This window comes from Ictidomys tridecemlineatus, chromosome 12 (genome assembly GCF_052094955.1).
Source record: "Ictidomys tridecemlineatus isolate mIctTri1 chromosome 12, mIctTri1.hap1, whole genome shotgun sequence".
NCBI lineage: Eukaryota > Metazoa > Chordata > Mammalia > Rodentia > Sciuridae > Ictidomys > Ictidomys tridecemlineatus.
The window spans coordinates 64403861-64427441 of NC_135488.1; the positions used below are offsets into that span (position 1 = coordinate 64403861).

Here is a 23581-nt window from a genome sequence, read left to right on the forward strand (position 1 = left end):
TATTGGTGGACAAGTTTAAACTTGAACTGAACAAAGGTCAGTTTTTTTTTATTCTGCTTTTCAGAATAAAATCTGATTTTCAAATGGTAATATGCAATTATTCACAGAATATTAGTACCAGAAAAAAAAACTTTTTAGATTTTCTAGATCAACTTCCTTATCTTTGAAATGAGTAGATCTAGGGAGGTTGGGCAAGGGACAAAGCCAGACCTGTGCGGAGGAGCTGACATGGTTGTGTGAAAGTAGTTGAAGTATTTGGGGGTAAGGGAGAAGGCTCACTGCCTTCGGCCTGCATAATTCCTACCTCATTGACTTATCTTAGTTCTTCTAGACTGGTCCTAAAAGGAAATAGTCCCAGAATTTGCATTTTCAAGGCATATTTAAGTGAGTGAAAGCCTAAATTACAACATGTGAATGAATGCAAGTTTATTAGATAAAATATATAAGGAAAGCTAATTATTAGGTTAGAAAAATGTCAGTGGAGGTTCTTCTTCAGGGGGCCTGATTTAATGGGCCAATTAGATTGATTTCTAACTAAAATTGTGCTTTATATAATATATGCTTATTAAATCCATTTCTTCATTTATCAAATATTATATTAACTGCAGAGAGTTCTGCAATAACTCAACTGAGCCTGCTTTTGAGGAACTTAAGTTTAGCACATAGATAACTTTAATTGTAGAGAAAGTCATAGTATGACAGATTCAGAGTAATGCTGTGGGAATTCAGAGTAAGAAGAGATTTTTTCCAAGTTTTGGATCTAGAGAATTAGGAAAGGTTTTAGAAAACAGGTTGGTTTGTTTTAGAAAAAACAGTAAACAGTCTTACTTATATCAACATTGTTAGAACTATGACTTCAAACATTTAAAAAAGCAAAAGCAATCTTACTGTTGCTTATATCAACAGTGTTGAAAATCTGTTCTAGTTCATATTACCAAAAATTTCTCTCACTATTATAACTCTATATCAATATACACTGTATTTCCAGTCACTGTACTCTTTTGCTAATTGCTAAGGTATTTTTTTCAAAGAGCAGAATTTTTGGTAAGTAAGAGTAATCACTTGGGCTGGGGTTGTGGCTCAGTGGTAGAGCACTTGCCTAGAAAGTGTGAGGCACTGGGTTCAATTCTCAGCACTACATATAAATAAATAAATAAATGAAATAAAGGCCTATCAACAACTAAAAAAGTATTTTTTTAAAAAAGTAATTCATTGTTTTAGTGGACCATGACTGCAGCTCGTGAATGAGAGGCAAGGGTGTGACCCCATTGGGGAGGCTCCTCTTTGAAGAAGTTCAGCTGTGAAGTGAGAAGAATTAGTAAAAAGAGGGTGCAAGATATAAAGGGGGCTATTAATCTCTTTTCTTGAGAGCACGACCCTATGCTGTGGGGAAACAGCAAGTAGAAATTGTTTGAGAAAGTCTCCTGGGGAAAAGGGAATACTGTATCCTGAGTATTGGTGGACAAGTTTAAACTTGAACTGAACAAAGGTCAAGGCTGCACTGAGATTAACATCACCACCAGTACCACCATTTGTTACTTTCTTACATTTTGCCAAGATTCTTCTGAACACTTTTTTTTTTCTTCCCCTCCTAAGATGTAGTTTCACTGTGTTGCCCAGACTGGTCTTGATCTCTGGGTTCAAGTGATTCTTTGCCTTAGTCTCTCAAGTAGCTGGGACTACAGATGTGTACTACTGAGTTCTGCTGAGTACTTTTAAGTCTTATTTCAAGGGATATAATGGGGATATAATGGGTTAGAGTGATTTGATGAGATTTTGGGAGACAGTTGGGCTTTCTTTGAGCTTTGTTTTTTCTGAGCAGAAGTTGAAATCATCTGTTAGGAGCAAGTGAGATAGTGGGGAGAGTGGTATGGTTTCAAAAAAAAACTCTTGTGCCTTTGGCTATGACCTTGAGAGACATGTAAGAGGATAGCTGAGCAGTGCTGAAGACTCACCCAATGTTGAAGATCATTAATTTATAGAGGAAGCAGCCCTCATTACTAATGATTATTTTAGCAGTATGAAACAAGTGGAGGATTAAAGCTGAGAACATCTGCATTCAGATAGAAACTGTGTTGTACAACAAATAGAAGAGGAGAAATAGATGTGGCCTAGAGTATTGGTGGGAGAGTGGTTGTCCTTTAGCTGACTAGAGAAAGAAGTGAATCCAAGAGAGTTCTGATGGTGGCACAGTGGTGGGGAAGGGCCTGGAAATCACAGTATAGTTAAAGAACAGAAGTTATAGACGCAATGATGAGAAGTAGAAATAGAGGAGGTCATGACCAGACAAAGGTTTGACTTGAGATGGAAAGGCAGACTGTGACCAAGCCCTTGATGACCAGGAGGTCAGCAGATGACAGCAATGAGTAGGAGTATAGTCGTTCAGCACAAGACTTAGCAAAAAAAAAAAAAAAAAAAAAAAAAAAAAAAAAAGATGCTTTTTGGTAATATTATAACAATAATGGTTTTGAAGCAACATCAGGGCAACAAGATATCAAGCAAAGAAGTCTCTTTTTCCTCCTCCTCCTGCTGGACACTGAAGATTTTTTTTTTTTTTTTTTTTTTAAAGAGAAAGGGAGGGAGAGAGAGAGAGAGAGAATTTTAAATATTTATTTTTCAGTCTTTTTTCGGCGGACACAACATCTTTGTTGGTATGTGGTGCTGAGGATCAAACCCGGGCCACATGCATGCCAGGTGAGCGCGCTACCACTTGAGCCACATCCCCAGCCCAGAAGATTGTTTTTATGTTAGAACTTTCATTGCCCAGAATGCAAGTTCATAAAGGAGTGTCAAGTTTCAGCTGGAGGGAAGGTGGCCAGGACAGTTTTTCAGGTATGCTTTCTACACTGCCTGCTTAAATAGTGTGGGGGTTTAATGGGGTTGCTGGGGTGAGTGATGGCCAACTAGGACAACAGCAGCAAGATCCTGGGCCTTTGTTTACAGATACAGAGGCCAAGTACTTTTAGGGAAAAGCTATTGGCCCTCTTGTAGGCAAATCCTATTTGGCCACTAGGGTTTTTTTTTTTTTTTTTTTTTTTTTTTTTTTTTTTTTGTTAAACTGCTCTAGTTCAGAGTAAGCTGTACTAATCATCTGTGAGAGGCTGAATGGAAACTTTTAAAAAGTTTCTTGCGTAAAACTCTAGTAGGAATCAGTGGACTCTTGAGCCTTTGTATTCCTTTGGGGTCTGACGTTTATTTTTCCTGGGCTGTGTTCAGTCATTCCCTTCATGGTGACAGCAAGTAATGCCCTAAAGCTTACATAGTTTGAAAGAGTGGAAATTCTCAGTTCATTGTTCATAAAGCTGTTTTAAGGATTTTCAGTGATTCAGGATTCCTTCAACATTGTTAGTACTATGACTTCAAACATTTAAAAAAGCAACCCCAAATTACTGGAAACAAACAAAAATCCTCATAGTTCTTTTTGCCCTTTCTTGATCAATTTTCACTGTCACCCTGGCTATAAAACCAGAACTCAGAAAATAACTGTCTAACCAGCCACTTTATCAAGGGACCTAAGTGGAAGAGACCATAGTGGCTCAGAGCTTGAGGTGCATTGCTCCCATTTCACTTTTTTCTAAGTAATTTGTAATTGGTTTTGCTATATAAAAGTGAGAAACTTGGCTTGGGGATGTGGCTTGATGGTAGAACGTTTTGCCTAGCATATGCAAGGCCCTGGGTCCAAAAAAAAGAGAGAGAGGAGAGAAACTTGTTTCTGGCACAAGTTACTATAAACAAAGTTAGAAGAGAGCCAACAGGCTAGGAGATTATTTTTGCACTATATGTAATAGATGATAGATTAATATCTACAATCTTTAGAGAGATCCTACAAATCAATAAGAAAAACCCAATATAAAATGGCATAGAATACAAATAGGCAAGTTACAGCAAAGCAAACAGATTTCATCTAAGGAATCACTCACCCCTATGCCCAGAGTCTTCTAGAGAAGGATGTTCATTGTAGTGGTGAATATCCATGAGTAGGGGTACTGTGAAATTCTGTGTGGCTGTTAAACATTGAAGTAGGTTTTTGTGTCCGTAAAAATAGAAAGCATGGAACAGTATGAATAGGAGATTCCCATTTATTTTGAATATCATTCCTGTTTGACTTAGAATGTATACATTTTTATTGATGAGTTTCTTTAAGTTTCCTTTATTTAAGGCTGTATTTTTCTAATGATGGCATTAAAGAATGAAATGTTAACTTTTGCCACTTTCTTATATAAGATAGAAAATGTATATTCTACATCATTACCTTTATGCTTTCTTTGTTAATGTACTTCGGTATTATAAATTTTAGCTTCTGGGAAGAATTTAGAGACTTCTCACCTATCTTCCCAGGAACTAAAAGGATCCTTAAGGAATGCTACTATGTTGTCTGCAGTTGCATGTTTTGGAGTGATGAATAAAGGAATTCAAAGCTCAGGATTCTTCTTTGCTAGGATTTACTTGTTTTTGGTGTTCACAGCCTTGCAGAGCCTCCCTGTCTCTGACTCTGATGCAGGGGCCTCTGCGTGGGAAGCCTTGCTTGTCCCATGCTCTTAGAAAAGGATGGGAAACATGAGTGGCTCAGGAAAGCAAGGCTTAAAGCTGGCCTAGCCCATGGGAGAAAACCTGCTCTTTGTATCTGTCCTTGCCTCTCTTTTGGAGAGGCTTTCTCACTGGTTTTAACCTTGGTTCCAGGCTCACCAACCTAGGTGAAAGGAGTCTTTGAAACTTACTCTAGTTTTACCTATTTTGCTGAAGTTTAAAACTCCAAAACTCCAGCCTGGAAACAGCAGGAATTCCATCATAAGGTGGCAAGGATATATACTCCCTTGTCTTTCAAAGATTGGCAGTGTCTCTGGGACAGAAGTGTTGCTTTGCTTACTCACATTTCAGTGTCAGTGGACATATGGGGATTGTTTCAGACTTGTTACATAAGCTATTCTCTGAGGTGGAGAATTTAGGGTAGTGTAATATAAATTTATTTAAAACAAAAACTTTGACTAGTTCTTCTTGTAAAGAGGGGTGATATAATTTGTATTCCTACTGGGAAAAAAATCATTCCATTCCTTTGACCACTACAGAATGGTGGTAGCAACAAGAGAGTAAAAGTTCCTAACTGTTCCTTGGTGCTGATCAGGGAGAAACCTGGAGTGAATGATTCTTAGTGGGTTCCCAACTCTGGAAGGGGGATGAGAGCTAAGGTACTCTGAATAATATAAGGGGAATTTAGTCCCTACCACCAACAAAATGTGAGGAGCATGTGGAATGGATAAAAGGACCAAGCAGCAGGGTAATATAAAATCCCTGTCTCTTTATACTCTCAGGGAAATCTGACAGACACATGATGCTTTGAGTGAGTTTGTGTGTACATATTTTTTCTTTGGAGTAAAGCATGGAAAAAGAGCTGAGTCCCACATCTGGGACTGTTTAGAGCAGAGAGAAGAGACCAGCCTCAGGAGGTGAGATGTGAAAAAGATCAAAGCTCTAGCAAGAGTTGGAGCAGAGCCAAAGAGACTACTAAGAGTATTAACTGCTGGTAATTCAGAATGTTTAACAGTGGTTCTCCAAAATCTTGCTCTCTGAATGCTCAAGGAGCTATCATATTATATTCCTCTTTCTGCCCGGTGAAAACTGTTTTCTGTTCAGACTTCAAAAGGGAAGCAAAAAAAAAAAAAAAAAAAAAAAAAAAAAAAAAGTCCACCATGGAGGACTTTGTCACATTTCTCCTTCCCTGTGAGTTATGCAGAACCTGAGGATGCTGGTTAAAGAGCCAATGAGCTATACCCTTCCCAGCCATGCTATTGCCGAGTAGGGTCTATCATTTAGGGGTAAAGAAAAATTGGGAAAAATCTTCTGTAAAATCTTGGAACTTGAAAACTGTTCTGAGCAAGGACCTAAATAAATAGTAAGACTTCGGTTAGTATCTTTTTTTTTTTTTTAAAGGGAGAGAAAGAATTTTTTAATATTTATTTTTTAGTTCTTGGTGGACACAACATCTTTATTTTATTTTTATATGGTGCTGAGGATCGAACCCAACGCCCTGCGCATGCCAGTCGAGCGCGTTACTGCTTGAGCCACCTCCCCAGCCCTTCAGAGTATCTTAAAGTAAGAAGTCATGGTCTCTGAGCAGTGTGAATCTAGTCAGTGCCACACTGAACTTAAATGGAAGAACCTACTGTATAGTCTCAACACCCACTTTGAGAACAATAGAGGTCAGTGAGCTTTGACTATTCGCCATTCTCCTTTCTTAAATAAGAGCATTTTTATTTTATTTTCTTTGGGGAACCACTTCCTTTCCTATTTTCAGAAGTTTTTGGTTCCAGTGGAGTAAGTTCATCTCTTGGAGGACACATAGTCATATGCCAGTCAGAGAACAGTACTTGGCAGGCAGGGGCATAGACCCACATCCAGGCCAATCAGGTCTCTCAGGGTTTTTGTTAGAACTATTAAGAAGTGCACTCTTATTTTCCTTTCCAGCTTGATTGCCCTGACCCTACAGAATGTAAGTCCCATGCTGCTGGACCATCTTGTCACCCTAAGGAGAATACTGCCCAAGAATGAAGGCAACACAGATGACAGCTGAGCTGTGAGATGGCAAAAACTGGAGACCAGATGGTGTCTTGAGTACCTGGATGTAACCATGTGTTAAATTGGTGGAATCCTGGGCGCTTATTTTGTGTGGACCTAGACTTTCCCTTTTTTTTCCCCTTATAGAAGTTTGATTTGAATCGTCACCTGCTGCCAGAGTGTCTTAATTAATCCATGTCATAAATGGTATATCATTCTCTTACAGAGAGTATGGTATGGTTCACCTTTTTTTGGTGGGGGATGCGGGGTACCAGGGATTGAACTCTAAGGCATTCACTCACTGAGTCATATCCCCAACCCTATTTTTTGTGTTTTATTTAGAGACAGGGTCTCACTGAGTTGCTTAGCAGCTCTCTGTTGCTGAGGCTGGCTTTGAACTCACCATCCACCTGTCTCAGCCTCCCAAGCTGCCAGGATTACAGGTGTGTGCCACTGCACCTGGCTAGGTTCAGCTTTTTCAACAGATCCTTTTATCTTAAAGTGCTGAATTTGAATTGTGAGTTTGTTATAAAAATCAAATGAGACCACACATGTAAAGAACTTAGTATTACCTTTGGCGTAGTAAATATAGGAAGGAGGGAGGGATAGGGGACAGAAGGAAACAAAGGTGCCAAATTGAAAGAACCCTGAAGTCCTTAGGATAATATTCTAAGAACCTTCAGACCCTATCTGGTCATACTGTTCTAAATGCCCTTAGCACCCTATACTTTCCCTTCATAACCTTTCATCATGGTTGTGTTGTTATGTTTGTATCTTATTTTGATTAATACCTGCCTTCCTGATTGACCTGGGTTGTTCACAGTTCCATCTCAGCACCCAGTCTAGTATATCATATTTGGCAAATATTTTAAATGATCACATACAATTATCCAAATTGGACTGATCACTTTGATTCTGGGGGGGGGGGCAGGTCAGGAATGTGGCAACATTGGCAAAATCAGGGAAAGAAGATATTAACCCTCCTTAACCTACTGCATTACCCACATTCAACATACAGAGAATTTTGGCTCAGTGAAATATTTCTTTTTGGTTGTGAAACCCTTTACCAGACCACTAGTTCTTATATTTTTATTGGACCATTTTGTGAAATCATTGAATAATGTGTTTCTGGCTTAATATCTGGAAAGCCTTGCAGAGAAGCTCTTTGTGTTTGAAATCTTCCTTGCTCCTGTGTCTGTCAGGTACCTATTTAACTGAGGTAGTCTTCCCTCCCTCAGACTTTTGCAGAAATGTGTTGCAGGTTGTAGGAAGGCCGGGAAGCTGATGAGGGCAAGCTCCTGGCCTTTGGAGACTTCACTCCCTAGTAAGAAACAAAAGCAGTAAAAGGTACCCCTGGTAATCTGGCACTCAATCTTGAGTACTTTTTTGGTGAGGCATTTCTCAAATATGAGCCTGGGCCCCCACCCACTGCCATTTCCTCTTAGCCAGGTTGCCTCTCATCCCCTAGCCCACTTTCCCTGAGGTATGTGTGTGGGGGATGTTCCCAGGGCCCATGTGACTTCCACTGGCAAGTGACGATTACAGATGCTTTACCAGTCAGTAAAGCTGCCAAAGGCTTTTGTACTGTAATAATCCTTTTCCTTTTTAAAACTCCAGGGTTTTTCTACTGTTGCCAATAGTTTTGCAAGTCAGCAATTACGGTGTGGATTATGTAATGGCTGGGTAGTAAAAATAGAAAAGACCAGGGTTTGCATCTATTTTAACCAAATCAAAACAGAGCAAAGGGAGGGGAGGAAAGGAGAAGAGGGAAAGACCAAAGGAGGAGGGGAAAAGACATGTGACAAGCGGCAGTATGATTGCATCTTGTGACTGGATAATACAGCCACAATTTATGTGCCTTTTCCCTGCCATTTTTGACCTAAAGTCCTGCACTTCTTTCTTTGGCCTCTCCATGGGTGGGAGTGCTGCCAGCAGTTCCTTCAGAGGATACAAGATCCCCGTGGATAATCCTTAGCTCAGTCCTGTTGTGTTTACCTGCTTCTGGCAAGCACAGTGGCTCAAGGAGAGGGAGTTGAATTTGACAGCTCCCCTCAAAGTCCAGGTCTTTGTGTCTGGATTTCCAAGGTCTTTGTAGTCAGCTTATTTTCTTGTGCAGTGGTGGAGCTAAGGAGTGGTTTATGGGGAGAGTCTGGCATACCAAATCCCTATCAGTCTTAGTCAAAGCCACCCTAAATAAATATGCAGTGTAGTTACAAACCATATATTCTCTGAAAACAGCTTCTAGATAGACACCCTTAATTCTTCCACTTCCCCACTCACACTTCACTCCTTTGCCCTCTGTGCCCCCGATAAAGGAATTTCAGGGCTTCCACTCATTTGTTCTTGTGTAACTCTGCACCAATCCCCTACTCCTACTCTTAGTTAAAAGTTATATTTATATTTCTTTAGAGACTTTTTAAGCAATTTTAAGGACCCTAATGGTAAAATTTTAGGTACCAGGTGGATCTAGAGCAGGGAAAATATTTTTGGAAAGAAGACTTCTAAGGGCCTAATAGATTACATAAAAACACACTCAGGCCTCCTATGATATTACCTCCAGAGGTAACCATAGAAGGAGGTTTTGAGTTGGTCACTTGTTAACAGCCCTTGAGTCTGTATAAAGCCCAAGCAGAAAGCCCTCTACCTCCTAGGTCTCTGATGTTAGAGAGTGGTGGATACTTTGAAGAAGGCAGCTCACTAATTTCTAAAACTGAACCCAAATAAGTTCAGTAGGGTTAGAGGGGGACCCAGAAGTCCAGATGGTAAATAGACTCAGTCACAAGTAACACTAGAAAGTTGTTTTCTCACCATTCTTCATCATTACTTCTGTATACTCCTCTATATACCCATCATACTCCATTCTCAGAGCCCTCATCTGTACTGGAGTGGCTGAGTGTCAGCAGTTCAGAACAATACTGGTCCCAGCTCCAGTTAGCCTTACTTAGCCCCACCCGTCCTGCCTAACCTGCTTAAAGGTCGATAGTTCTAATTCTGGATTTTAGGCATTTCATGAGATAGGTGGGAGTATCTGGGGACCTACCTTAGGGATTTTCAGTCACAGTTCCCTGAATTGGCTCATGTTCATGATGTGGTACCTCTCTCTTACCCTTGTGGATTTTTCGTTTCCTAGAGCTAGATTTCTATTCACATTTGCCAAAGATCGACTTTGGTAAGAACCACCAAATATCTGCTATGATCCAGATTTTTATCCTCCTAACTATGTTCGTTCATGTACTTGAACAAACCTAGTTATGTGTCCTGGTCTTGGGTTTGGTTGACATCATTGCAGCATCAGTTTTTCTGTATCTGGATACACTGGTCACTCCAAACATATCAGCGGAAGTTGGGCATCTCGGAGAATATCTGCCTTCCAATTCCCATCTTATCTCCCAGTCTTTGAGCAACGTAAGGAGTCCATGGAATTACCTGCTTTAGGAACAACTAAGGGCTGGGGGTCAATCCAAGATTAAATCTCTGTCAAGATCCACAAAGGAAGAATTCCTACCTGAATTCAACTTGTGTTGACTCCTTTCCACCCACCCCATGGATAGAACCATAAAGAGACATCAACTTGACCACAGTAATGTCAGGTACACTGGTCATCCCCTTCTTTTCCTGAAGGAGGTGACTCTTTTTGTCATTAAAATATTTAATAGTTTTCTATGGTACTCATAGTGTCTATTGCTGGAGATACTAAGTTATTCACAGATGGAATAGAATGAATAGCAAATTTAACTACATTTAACTTTTACTCATCCAACTATACTGACAAATTTGAGACACAGTATTGTTTATATATGTGAGACATTTATTTGGATTACAAACAGAACAAGATACGAAGTGATGGATCATTTGGGTTAGCTCTAGTACCAGGGCTCAGAGCTAGACAACTATCACCTCTTACTGCACATCCTTTACCCCTGGGGTCCCTTTTTTGTTCATAATATCATACTGAGAAATGAGTTTGAGGAATGGGCCAAGACGGACATAGGGTTAGGACTCAGGACTTTACCTCTTTGCTGAATTCTTCAGGCTGAAATTGCCAGGAGCCAGGAGAGGGCAGGATGTCGGGTGAGATAGCATGGCACCTGGAGCTATTCTTTTCTTTCAACAGAGGATGGGGGTAAGGAGGGGAGGCTCAGAGGGGGAAGAGGAGAATAGGGAAGAAGGAAAGCAGTGAGTGAGGAGGGAATTGTGAGAAGGGTGGGTGGTTTGCTACTCTTGAGGAGGTGAGCAGGGATGTCTTGGCAGCCTGGTTCAGCCTTGGAGTAACCTGTCTTCAGGGAACAGACCAGTCTCTCTGTTGTACTCTCAACATCCTCTTTCTTTCCAAACAAGACTGACAAAGTCCAAGGTCCAAAGTTCCAACTCTTGTCACAGAAGACCACATCTGAGGAACAACTTACTAGTGCTTAACTAGTGTATTTTAAGAGGAAACTCCAGGATATTACCTCTATTATGACTTTAAGTATTACTAAAACTATTATTTATTTTCTAATTGATGTTGATAATTTTAATTCCCAAAAAAGTCTTGAGGCTATTAATGTAGAATTTTTTATAGTTTAATATCTATTTTATCTTTTTCATTCCTAGTGTCACTTATTTGATGCTGTGGTCTTTTTTCATAATAATTTTTGTTACTCATCTGCCTCTTATGAAATCAGCTTTTGTTCTAATTATCTCTTATTTGTCTTCTAGTTCCTTAACTTTTTTTGGGGGGGTACCCAGCGGGCTTAACCACTGACCAATATCCCTAGCCCTTTTTATATTTTATTTTGAAAGAGGGCCCCACTAAGTTGCTCAGGACTTCACTAAGTTGCTGAGGTTGGCTTTGAATTGTGATCCTCCTGCCTCAGCCTCGCGAGCCTCTGGGATTATAGGCATGCACCACAGCTTTTATTTTTTAATCACTTAAATATTTATTCTGTAATAAAAATAATATAGAGGGTCACTTTATCTTACAAAATAAAAAGACTAATAACCCAAAAGAATGGAAAAAGGTTTTTTATGGCTTATAAACATAATGCAAAGAATAAAGTAAAAAAATGCATGTTTTAATGGTAGACCTCCAGGCTTGAGTGGCATTTTATCTGTTGGGTACTAGGGATTGAACCCAGGGACGCTGAAGTACTGAGCCATATTCCTGGTCTATTTTTTATTTTGAGACAGGGTCTCCAGTCTTGTTTAATTGCTGAAGCTGGCTTTGAATTGTGATCATCCTGCCTCAGTCTCCCAAGATGCTGGGATTACAGGCATGTGCCACTGTGCTTTGCAATTTAGGCATCTTGTTGCCAGTGCCCGGCGAAGGGACCCCTGGACTGCAGACAGAAAGTGCCCCTCTATAGCCCTCTCTTTTATTTACTGGTGTTTCCTCCCCTGTAAATCGTAACTGATTAAAAAAAAAAATGGCCCCACCTGCCTTTACTTCATGTTGTATCACATCAGATATGGAATGTGAAAGAGATAAGACACCTGAACACCTGTTTAAGCTCTGGCATTATTATTCTCCCACTGGTGGGCTGCAAGCAGGGGTTGTGAACCCAGCCTAGCCTAGCAGAGCTACTTACCAGGCCTTGCCACTATTGCTAGAGGAAAATGATTTTGAGGGTCTTATTCTCTCTTTAGCTTGCTATGTCTGATGTCTTATTTCTTCAACTAAGTTTGTTTGGGGAGTTTTATAATTCTGCATTCAATGAAGTAAATGGAAGGGTAGGTGTGTTGAAAACAGGGTCCAAGAACTGGAAGAGAGGAACAGATAGTCTGCATCAGAGGTTCTCAGATGTTTTGCTCTTAGAAACATTTTACTCCTCCCTTTTAGCTTTATTGAGGTATAATTAATATACAAAAAAATAGCACTCATTTAATGTGTACATTTCAAATTTGAACACATGAATACTCTTGCAATTCTCTACCAATCAAGGTAGACAAAATGTATCTATTCCAAAATTTTTCTTGTTTTCTTTTGTTTGTATGTGGCTTTTTAGTGGGAGGGGTGAGAAACCTAAGATGATATGTATCCTCTAAACATATTTTAAAGTGCACAATACTGTATTCTCAATTATATGGACAATGTTGTATGGCTCTTTTGTATGATAAATCTCTAAAACTTATTCACTGTGTATATAGAAGGGTTAAAAAAACATAGTATAAACATACAGTAGAATATACATACTAAAATGACACACAAACACACACACACACACATATATTTATATATATAAAATTTAACAATAATCATGCCATCTACAACAACATGGGTAAACCTAGAGGGCACTATGCCAAGGGAAACAAGTCAGACACTGAAGGAAAAACACTGCATGATTCTACCCTTATGAGGCATAAGGAAGTGAATAGAATAGTGGCTATCAGAGGGTGTAGGGAGGGAGTAATGGGAAATCATTTTTCAATGGTCATCAAGTTTCCATTATATAATTTAAAAAATTTAATTGTGGTAAAATAGATTATAATATAAAATTTACCATCTTCACTATTTTAAGAGTACAGTTCAGTTGTATTAAGTATATTTACTTTATTGTGCAACCATCACCACCAGCCAGCTTCATAACTCTACTCATCTTAACTGAAACTATACCCACCAAATAACAACTCCCCTTTCTCCCCTCCCTCTTCTAGCCACCTCCCATACTGTCTGTTTCCATGAATCTTATTAGACACCCCGAGTGTGTGGAACCGTAGAATGCATCTCTCCCTGTGACCAGCTGTGTTACCCAGCACAGTGGTCTCAGGCTTCATGTTGTAGCATGTTTCAGAACTTCCTTCTTTATATGTCTAAACAACATTCCATTGTATGTATATTCCATATTTTGCCCATCTGTTCATTCTTCGATAACACTTGTACCTTGCTTGCTATCGTGATAATGTTGCTGAAAGCATGAGTGTACAAATATCCCCAGCTTTTTTCTTATTTATTTTGAGACAGGGTCTCTCGTAAGTTTCCTAGGCTGCGCTTGAACTTGCTATCCTCCTACTTTAGCCTCCCAGGTCGCCGGAACTATAGTTGTATGTCATCATGCCTGTCGAGTTATTTATATATTTTGAATAGTAACCATTTATCAATAATTTGCAGAAATATTTCCCTATTCTGTAGATTGTCTCTTTCTTTTTGCTCTGTCCTTTAGGGTTTTTTCCCACATTTTTTATTGGGTGCATTATAATCGTACATAATGGTGGGATTTGTTACATATTTGTAAGTGCACACAATATAATAATTTGATCAGTATCACTCCCAAGTATTCCCTTTCCCTCTCCCCTCCATCCCCCTGGTACTTTTCCTCTATTCCACTGATCTCCTTTTGATTTTCATGAGATCCTGCCTCCCACCAACCTTCTTTTCCATAAATGTGAGAAAACATACCACCCTTGAATTTTGAGTCTGACTTATTTTGGTTCACATAGTTTCCTGCCAGTGACATAATTTCATTCTTCTTTATAAAAGCATTATGGTTTGATGGAATCCCATGTGTCAATTTTTGTTTTTGTTGCTGGTGCTTTTGGAGTCATATTCAGAAAATCTTTGCCCAGACCAATATTGTGGGCTTTTTCCTTTTTGTTTACTTCTAGTTGTTTTGCAGTTTCAGGTTTTACATTTGTTTTTAATCCATTTTGAGTTCATTTTTGTGTGAGATTAAGGTTTAATTTCATTCTTTGGCTTATGTATATTCAATTTTCCCAGTGCCATTTATTGATGAAACTGTCTTTTCCCTATTGTGTGTTCTTTTTTTTCTTTTTTTTTTTTTGTACTAGGGATTGAACCCAGAGATGCTCTATCACTACCACTGCACTAAATCCCCAGCCCCTCCTTTTTTTTTGTTGAGAGAGAGGGTGTTGCTAAATTGCCTAAGCTGACCTCAAATTTGTGATCCTTCTGCTGGGATTAAAGGTGTGTGCTGCTGTACCTGGCAACATATAATTGTTTTTCTTGAGGTGAAAGGCTCACTTCATTCATTTCCCTGAAAACATCTGACAGATATACGAGTATGAAGAAGCATAGTCTGTCAGTCCTTTATACAAAAATGATGTTCACAAAAAAACAAAACAAAACAGGTAGTTCAGCTTGTAAAAACAATTGTACAAGTTCTTCCTGGACTTCTGTTTTCAAAATTGCTTTATGAGCAGACTGTTAGCAAGACAAGTAATTAATAGTCCAGTTTTTTTTTTTTTAGAATTTTTTTAATATTTATTTTTTAGTTTTTGGCAGACACAACATCTTTATTTGTATGTGGTGCTGAGAATCGAACCCCGGCCGCACGCATGCCAGGGGAGCGCGCTACCGCTTGAGCCGAGCCACATCTCCAGCCCCAATAGTCCAATTTTAATAAAATTAATGGTTATTAAAATATTATCATGGACTTTTGTGGGTGTGTATGTGGTACTAGGGATTGAACCCAGAGGTGCTTAACCACTGAGCCACATCCCCAGTCCTTTTTATTTTTTATTTTGAAACAGGGTCTCGCTAAGTTGCTTAGAGTCTTGCTAAGTTGCTGAGGCTGGCCTGGAACTTTGATCTTCCTGCCTTAGCCTCTTGAGTTGCTGAGATTACAGGCATGCACCACTGTACCTAGCTGTTATGGACATTCTTATATGAAACAATTTAAAAGTTTAAAAACTGCAACTATGGTGGGTGAAGAGTATGACTTTTAAGGAAGTTTTGTGCCGGTTTGGAGATTTGGGTTACGGCCCCATAAGTGTCACCCACTGTTGCTTCTGCAACATAAAGGCAAATGTCCACAAAGTGAATACTTCAAAAACCTTTGGGCATTATTATGAAAATGGTCTTGACCTTATGGACCTCCCTGGAAGGGTCTTGGGTGCTCTAGAAGTCAAGGGGGGTGGTCACAATTTGAGAGCCACTAGTCTCTGTGACCATAGACCTTGGTTGCATTTGGCCTCTACCACTTTAGTCAGCCTCCCTGGGCCTTGGTTTTCTCTACTGCAAGTGAGGCACAAGTTTTCGACCCTATTGGACTCTATTTTCTAGTCCTTGAAAATGCTTCTCTCTTAATTGTGATACGACCTTGGCTTCTTTTCCTTCTTCCATCTCATACCTGCTTTTTTCTCTTTTCTCCTGACTCCTCTTCAGCTCACCAATTAAAGGTTGACATCCCCATTGTTTTACCTTCTCCTCCTCTCCCTGGGTGATCTTATCCCCTCTCTGATTTTTAACCATTACCTGCAGGCTGATGGCTCCCAAATCTCTTCTTTAATCTAGATGTTTTTCCTAAGCTCCAGTTTCATCTTTCCACCTGGGACCTCTCTACCTGAATGTACTTAAGGCATGTCAAAGTCAGTCTAAATTGATTCCAGAATCTTCTTCCCTTTCTCCACATTGTCTCCTCTTCCAGAATAGCCAGTTCTTGGTTTACTCCTCATCTACTCAACTGCTGAAGCCAGAAGCCTAGGAGCCCTCCTTCGCTTATCTGGCACCCTGGTTTAATCACCTAGGTTTATTAATTCTGCCTCCCAAATATTTTCCCTATGTCTCCCTGCTCTCCATCTCCATCACCACCACTTTAGGTTAGGCCTTCATTACTTCTCACCTAAATTATTACAAGAGCTTCTTCTTGGACCCCTGCCAACCATTTCCAACCTAGACTCCAAGGGTTGGAAACCATAAGAGTGTCTCACATTTTATGTTTTTTTTTTTGTTTTTTTTTAAAGAGAGAGTGAGAGAGAGAGAAGGAGAGAGAGAGAGAGAGAGAATTTTTAATATTTATTTTTAGTTTTTGGCAGACACAACGTCTTTGTATGTGGTGCTGAGGATTGAACCCAGGCCGCATGCATGCCAGGCAGGCACGCTACCGCTTGAGCCACATCCCCAGCCCATATTTTATGTTTTATTAAATAAGTATATATTGAGTACTTACCATTAAGTAAGTATATATTAAATAAGTATATATTGAAGTACTTACCATTAAGTAAGTACATATTAAATAAGTATATATTGAAGTACTTACCATTGCAGGCACTGTGCAGGGTGTAGGAATGCAACAGAGAACACAACAGACATTGTTCCCTTACCACCAGTACTCACGGCGTATGGAGGAGGAAGGAAAAGTACAGGGTATGGATCATTAAGATGCAGTGCAATGGGGAAAGATGGAACAGGTGCTTGGGAACTTCTAGAAGCGTAAGCTGAGAGCTGGCTGAGTCCCAGGGTGGTCAAGGAACACTTTCTGAAGGAAGAGAATCTCACACTCAGACTGCTCATTGGATAGGAATTAAGAGAAGTGGGAGTATGGTAGTGAAATGCTCTCTGATAAATTTGATCATCTCATTTCCCTGCTAAACAGACCTCTTTTGAGCTTTTCCACTGCCTGCAGGATAAAGTCCAAATTCTTTACCATGGAACACAACCATTGTTGCCTCATCTTCTACCACACCCTTTCATTTACTATAATCAATCTATGGTGCTTTCAATTCCCCAAACCCCACACTCTTTCTCAGCTCCAGGCCTTTGCACATTTGGTTTCCTCCACCCTTGCCATCCAATGTCCCATAGCCTATCTATCAAGCTCTGAGTCACTGACATCAGCTGTCTCAGGAGACCTTTCCTGATCCCGCCCATGTAGACTTTGTGGCTCCCTCTCTTGTGTTCCCTGCCTGTGCACACACCTGGACTCATGCACGTGTCACATTGGTAGGGCTCATCCACATGTCTTTCTTGCTTCTGACTGCTATTTCAGGATCCCAGTTCATGCTTAGTTCCCACACCCTCACCCCAAGATCATTTTGGTTGTTCCCAGGGTGGGTGTTTCCTGTGTCCTAGTGGACAACTTTAGAAAATTATTACTACCTCCACCCCTATCATTTTCCTTCCTCCAGCTCTGCAACCTCCCTGTGCCCCTACCACACCCCATGGAGTTATCAGTTCTGCTGGACATTGCCACACCCATCATGCACCTTATACCTTTAGGGAGTCAGCAGCATGCCAGTTGACCTCACTAAAGCAGCAGTGCTGGGAGTTGTTGGTCCCCTGTTGCCTTGTAGAGCCATGGACTTGGCCTGCAGATATATCTAATTCACAAATACCAATCTATCTCAGAATCAGCTCCTTCCCACTGAGCAAAGCTTCGTCTCTGTATCAGCTCCTTGTGCCAGTTTCCCTCTTACCTTAGAAAGAGTTCTTTCTCAGAAGGTCTCTCAATTCCTCATACAAAGAGGTTCCCAAGGGTTGCCCATGAACGTGCCAGAAAGGGATGATGGCCTGCACCACCGTCTATCATCAGCCTGATGGCAAAGTATGCATGAATATTTATTTATTTAAAATAATAAATTAGCTGATGTGGTGGTGCACACTAGTAATCTCAGCAACTTAGTGAGACCCAGTCTCAGAAGAAAAAGCAAACAAGACTGGGAATGTAGCTCAGTGGTAGAGCACGCCTGGGTTCAATCCCCAGTACCAAAAAAACAAAAACAAATACAATAATAAATTATATAAGCAATGCTGAATACAGTTTCATAGTTGAACACCAAATGGTTTAGAAATATATAGAATAAAAAGTTAATGCGGGCTGGGGATGTGGCTCAAGCGGTAGTGTGCTCGCCTGGCATGCGTGTGGCCCGGGTTCGATCCTCAGCACCACGTACAAAGAAAGATGTTGTGTCCGCCGAAAACTAAAAAATAAATATTAAAATTCTCTCTCTCTCTCTCTCTCTCTCTCTCTCTCTCTCTCTCTCTAAAAAAAAAAAAAAGTTAATGCTCCTCTTCCTCCCACCCCACATCCAAAAGCCTATCCTCCAAGTAGGCACTATTAATTATTTGGTAGAAACATTCAGACTTTTTGCTTTGCACTTACACATATGTGAGTCTGAGATAATATTTGTGGAATTGATCTTTTTTCATCCCTGAATTTTCCCCTTTCTTGTCCTCACATTCATGGAGCTCATCACTTCTGAACTTCTCCCCAGGTTAGAAATCCAAATCAGCTTTCAAGTATCTCTGGCTTTTGTGTCCTGAAAGCTTAAGCATTCTCTAGAGCAACCTCAAGATTTTCTGAACAGCTCATCAAAGGACAAGGGCTCTCTCGCAGAGATTGAATGCCTTGACTTGAAACAAGATGGAAGAATAATTTGCTTTGGAGTAGAAAGACCTCCAACCCTTGTAAGCCCTCCCTTTTCCGGTCTGACTAAGGGCAGGAGACACAAGAGGAGAAATGTTCCACCTTGTTTTCTACCTGTTCGCCTAGACAGGCAGTAAAATCCCAAAGAGAGTTGACGTCATGGTGAAGGCAGGACACAAGGTCACTGGCAACTTGGTCTGTAGTTCCTGATTGCTCTGAAGAGGCACAGAGCAGCAGGGTCTGCCATACCTGGCCTCAGCCAGCCTCACCTTCACCTTTTCTAGCTTGTGCCTGGCTCTTCCAGAATTCAGGAGAATTTAGACACGTCTGACATCAAGTCTCCTATTGTCAGGACTGAAGCTTCCCATAAGCAGTGAATTGAGTTACAGGCACTAAAATGTGATTTCTTGCATGCCTAAGTTTGTAAATTAAGATTCAGATGTCATGTACTGTTCATATTCTGCCACTTAAAAATTAACAATATATCTTTTTTTTTTTTGTAAAGAGAGAGTGAGAGAGGAGAGAGAGAGAGAGAGAGAGAGAGAGTTTTTAATATTTATTTTTTAGTTCTCGGGGAACACAACATCTTTGTTGGTATGTGGTGCTGAGGATCGAACCCGGGTCACACGCATGCCAGGCGCGCGCGCTACCGCTTGAGCCACATCCCTATCCAAACAATATATCTTAAAAATTTCACACCAGTGAAAAAGTACATGAGCATGTACTTTTAAAAAAGTTTTCAAAAGTATGTGTACATGATAAGAGATTCAAACAGTATCAAAGGAGAAAGCAGAAGTTCTTGAATCCTCCATTTCCTTTCCCTAGATAAAACTATTGTTAAAACCTTAGAAAATTTCTTTGCAGATTACGTCACATATCTATTTATTTACTAGCTTTTTTATATAATAATAAGCTCTAACTCTATATACTTTTTGTGCATATATTTTCTATTATATAATAGAAATCTTTATTTCTATATAAATAAATATTTATTTATATAGAAATAAATAAATATTTTATTTATTTATTTATTTATTTTCACTTAAAAATACATGAATAAGCTTTTATTCAACTCTCAGAAAATTTAAACTTATCATTCTTTTTTTTTTAATTTTTTTTTATTGGTTCACAACATTACAAAGCTCTTGACATATCATATTTCATACATTAGATTGAAGTGGGTTATGAACTCCCAATTTTACCCCAAATGCAGATTGCAGAATCACATCAGTTACACATCCACAATTTTACATAATGCCCTATTAGTAATTGTTGTATTCTGCTACCTTTCCTATCCCCTACTACCCCCCTCCCCTTCCCTCACATCTTTTCTCTCTACCCCATCTATTGTAATTCATTTCTCTCCTTGTTTATTTTCCCATTCCCCTCAGAACCTCTTATATATAATTTTGTATAGCAATGAGGGTCTCCCTTCATTTCCATGCAATTTCCCTTTTCTCTCCCTTTCCCTCCCATCTCATGTCTCTGTTTAATGTTAATCTTTTCTTCCTGCTCTTCCTCCCTGCTCTGTTCATAGTTTCTCTCATTATATCAAAGAAGACATTTGGTGTTTGTTTTTTAGGGATTGGCTAGCTTCACTAAGCATAATCTGCTCTAATGCCATCCATTTCCCTGCAAATTCCATGATTTTGTCATTTTTTAGTGCTGTGTAATATTCCATGGTGTATAAATGCCACATTTTTTTTTATCCATTCATCTATTGAAGGGCATCTGGGTTGGTTCCACAGTCTAGCTATTGTGAATTGTGCTGCTATGAACATCGATGTAGCAGTATCCCTGTAGCATGCTCTTTTAAGGTCTTCAGGGAATAGTCCGAGAAGGGCAATAGCAGGGTCAAATGGTAGTTCCATTCCCAGCTTTCCCAGGAATCTCCATACTGCTTTCCAAATTGGCCGTACCAATTTGCAGTCCCACCAGCAATGTACAAGTGTACCCTTTTCTCCACATCCTCGCCAGCACTTGTTGTTGTTTGACTTCATAGTGGCTGCCAATCTTACTGGAGTGAGATGGTATCTTAGGGTGGTTTTGATTTGCATTTCTCTGACTGCTAGAGATGGTGAGCATTTTTTCATGTACTTGTTGATTGATTGTATATCCTCCTCTGAGAAGTGTCTGTTCAGGTCCTTGGCCCATTTGTTGAGGGGACATTGTTTTATGAGGAGAGCAATTTCCTTCTTTTATAATCAATTGTGGAGCCCACTTGTTTCCTGAGAACAGAGGGGTTGCTGCTGCCCCTGTGCCCAGAGGCCCCACTAAATAAGAGCATCTTCTCTTGCTGTGGTCAGGGCTTCAGCTCTGAATTTTTTCTGACTCTCTCCCTTTCAGACTGGACTGGGCTCCCAGGAGTCTTGGGAACCCGGCTCATGCCCTTTAAGGCCAAGGCCACAGAGTGCTAGAGGAGTTTTTCCCTTCTCTTTTTTCTATACCTTCTTAGTCTCCTAAAGGTGAGCTTACTTTCTAACTGGAAGCCCTCTAGTCCCCATTTTCCTATTCTTTCTGCAAGAGGAGAAAAGGACATCCACTTAGAGAAATAGGTGCACCTCCCCACCTGCAGCTCCTACATCTAACCACAAGGGGCCCACTGCAGGACCTCCAGGCCTTGATGCTCACCAGACTTGCACAGAGGTGGGTGGTCACAGTGTGTGGCCTGGCTTCTTCATGGCCTCTGGCTTTTATGGGAATATATCAGTGGTTCTCCGACAAGGACACTCCCAACAGGGAACATGTGGCAATGTTTGGAGATATTTTTGGTTGTTACACTTGATGGTAGTGGCGTGTGTGTGTGGCGTGTACATGCCCAGGCATGCATACACACATTTGGCGCCACACATACACTACTGGCATCTCCTGGGTAGGTCAGGAATGCTGCTGAACATCCTACAACTTACAGGACGGCACCTACAACAAAGAATAATACAGCCCCAAATGAACCCTGGGCTATGGGAGGGCAGACAGTACCCAGTACATGGCTGCCCCCTGTGGCTTTGTTAAGTGAAGCTAAAAGGTGGGTGGCTGTGTGAAGGGCAGTGGCTGTGGAAGTAGTATTTACACACAAAAAAAATTTTTGTTTTTTTAAATAGAAAATAGTAGACACTGTTTTCCTGTCAAAGAACAGGAAGATGGTTGGTGAAGTTTGGGGGTGGGTAGTGGGATAGATAAGCATTCCTTACCTGCATTACAGACTATTGAGAAATTAAGGATGTGAAAAACACTCCAAAATTTACTAGATATGGCCCAGCTAGTCTCAAGCAAAATGCCTGGAATTAAATGTTTTATCATTAACCAGAAAGAAGGGAATTAAACTCCACAAGCTGGAAACTCAAGAATGAAGACAAACCATAAGAAAACAAACTGATGAAAACAAGATAAAACAAATTAATGAATTAGAAAACAGGAAATCTGTTCATTTTAATAAATACATTGAAGACAATACAATTAGATACAAGTGGACCTGGAAATGGAACAAAACATTGATTGAAGAAGCCACAGAGGAAGCTCTCTGTGTGTGTGTGTGTGGGGGGGGGAGGAGGGCACAAGGAGGGTGACAGACTTTACAGCATCGACATGCACTTATTTAACATCAGTTTACTGATCACATGCTGTGTGTAAGGCACTTTCTAAGCACTGGGAGCATAACACTAAACAGATGAAGAGCAATGCCCTCAATGCCATTCTGAGCTCTAATGAGCCTTGAGGTAATGTCAGGTGGGAACCAGTGACATCAGTTCATCTAAGTCCCAAGGCTGGCCAAAGTGCCTGGATCCCAAAATGTAAGTTGAACAAACAAGAAAATGCTGCGGCTCAGGTGAGATGGTAAAGCAGGAGATGAGAGGAATTTAAATTTCTTTTCAGAAAGCCTAGATCCAGAGGGCAGAAAAAGAACCTATTACACAAGAACATTAATATTTATTTTTCAGTTTTATTTTTTTGAGATGGGGTCATGCTGTGTTACTGTGGCTTGTCCCAAACTCATAAGTGATCCTCTTGCCTCAGCCTCCTGAGTGCTGGGACTCCAGGCATGTGCCAACCACACCCGGCTAGAAAATTAATATTTATTAATGACCCAGGGAACCTATCTACTCACCAGTGTGTCTGAAAGGCCATGAGATGGACTGACCAGCACCCAATTACCCAACCTCTTAAAACTAAGGACTTACTTTGGAGTGGGTCCCTCCTTCCCTCCCCTTCTGTTCCCTATTCCAGGCTCCCAGGTAACAAGAAATCTTTGCTATGGAAATTGGAGCCGTTTCCAGTTCCCAACCCTTAGGAGAATGTCTCTATGGAAATGGGACTCTCCCCAGGGGCCATTGTGGATCACCCCCAAACAGCCCTTGCCTTGTAGGCCTGTGGCAGCTGCCATGTCTGGCTAGGCCAACTCAACATCCTTGGAGGTCTGCTCAGAGCAGAGTTTCTGCAGAAATGTTTCGTGGCCAGTTTCAAAGCACCAGGGAGAACAGCTTGCCCTGTGTTGGCTGTGCGGCATCTGTTTTCTCAGAGAGAAGCTGGAGAGAGCTCGGGGGACTCACAGGAAGACATTTTCAATATTAACAATGGCCAAAATTTATGTTGTTCCTTACTCCATGCTTGGCATGTTCTAAGTGCTTGACATCCATTAACTTATTTAATCCTGACAACTCTGTGTGACATGTTCCACTGCTGTGGTCCCATTTTACAGGCCAGAAAGCTAAATCCAGAGATCAGATACCTTGCCCAAAGTCCCAGTGGGGGGTAGGCCAAGCTTGGCCTTCATAAAGCTCTTACATGTGCTCATGGCAAATGCTCCAGGACTTCCCTCTCTGCTCCTTTTTGGACCTTGTGAACACCAGGATGTGTTCATATCTGTAGAAGGGGAAAAAAGAAGCAGTTGCCCAATTCTCTCTCCCTGATTTTGACCCCCACTCCTTTTCCAATGGCTTTTATATTTTTTT

General features: G+C 40.5%; 1 long non-coding RNA gene across 14 annotated transcripts in view; it reads left to right on the top strand.

The window, feature by feature from the left end:
• Nucleotides 1–12662, top strand: part of LOC106144768 (uncharacterized) — a 56099-nt gene extending 43437 nt beyond the window's left edge. For 10 of the 14 annotated variants that reach the window (XR_013428890.1, XR_013428888.1, XR_013428886.1 and 7 more), the window contains exon 6: nt 6463–6777. This is a non-coding gene — a long non-coding RNA (uncharacterized LOC106144768). Of the gene's footprint in view, nt 1–6462 lie in introns of all 14 variants that reach the window. The other 4 variants (XR_013428897.1, XR_013428896.1, XR_013428895.1 and 1 more) reach the window with 1 other exon arrangement.
• Nucleotides 12663–23581: the final 10919 nt, after the last annotated feature.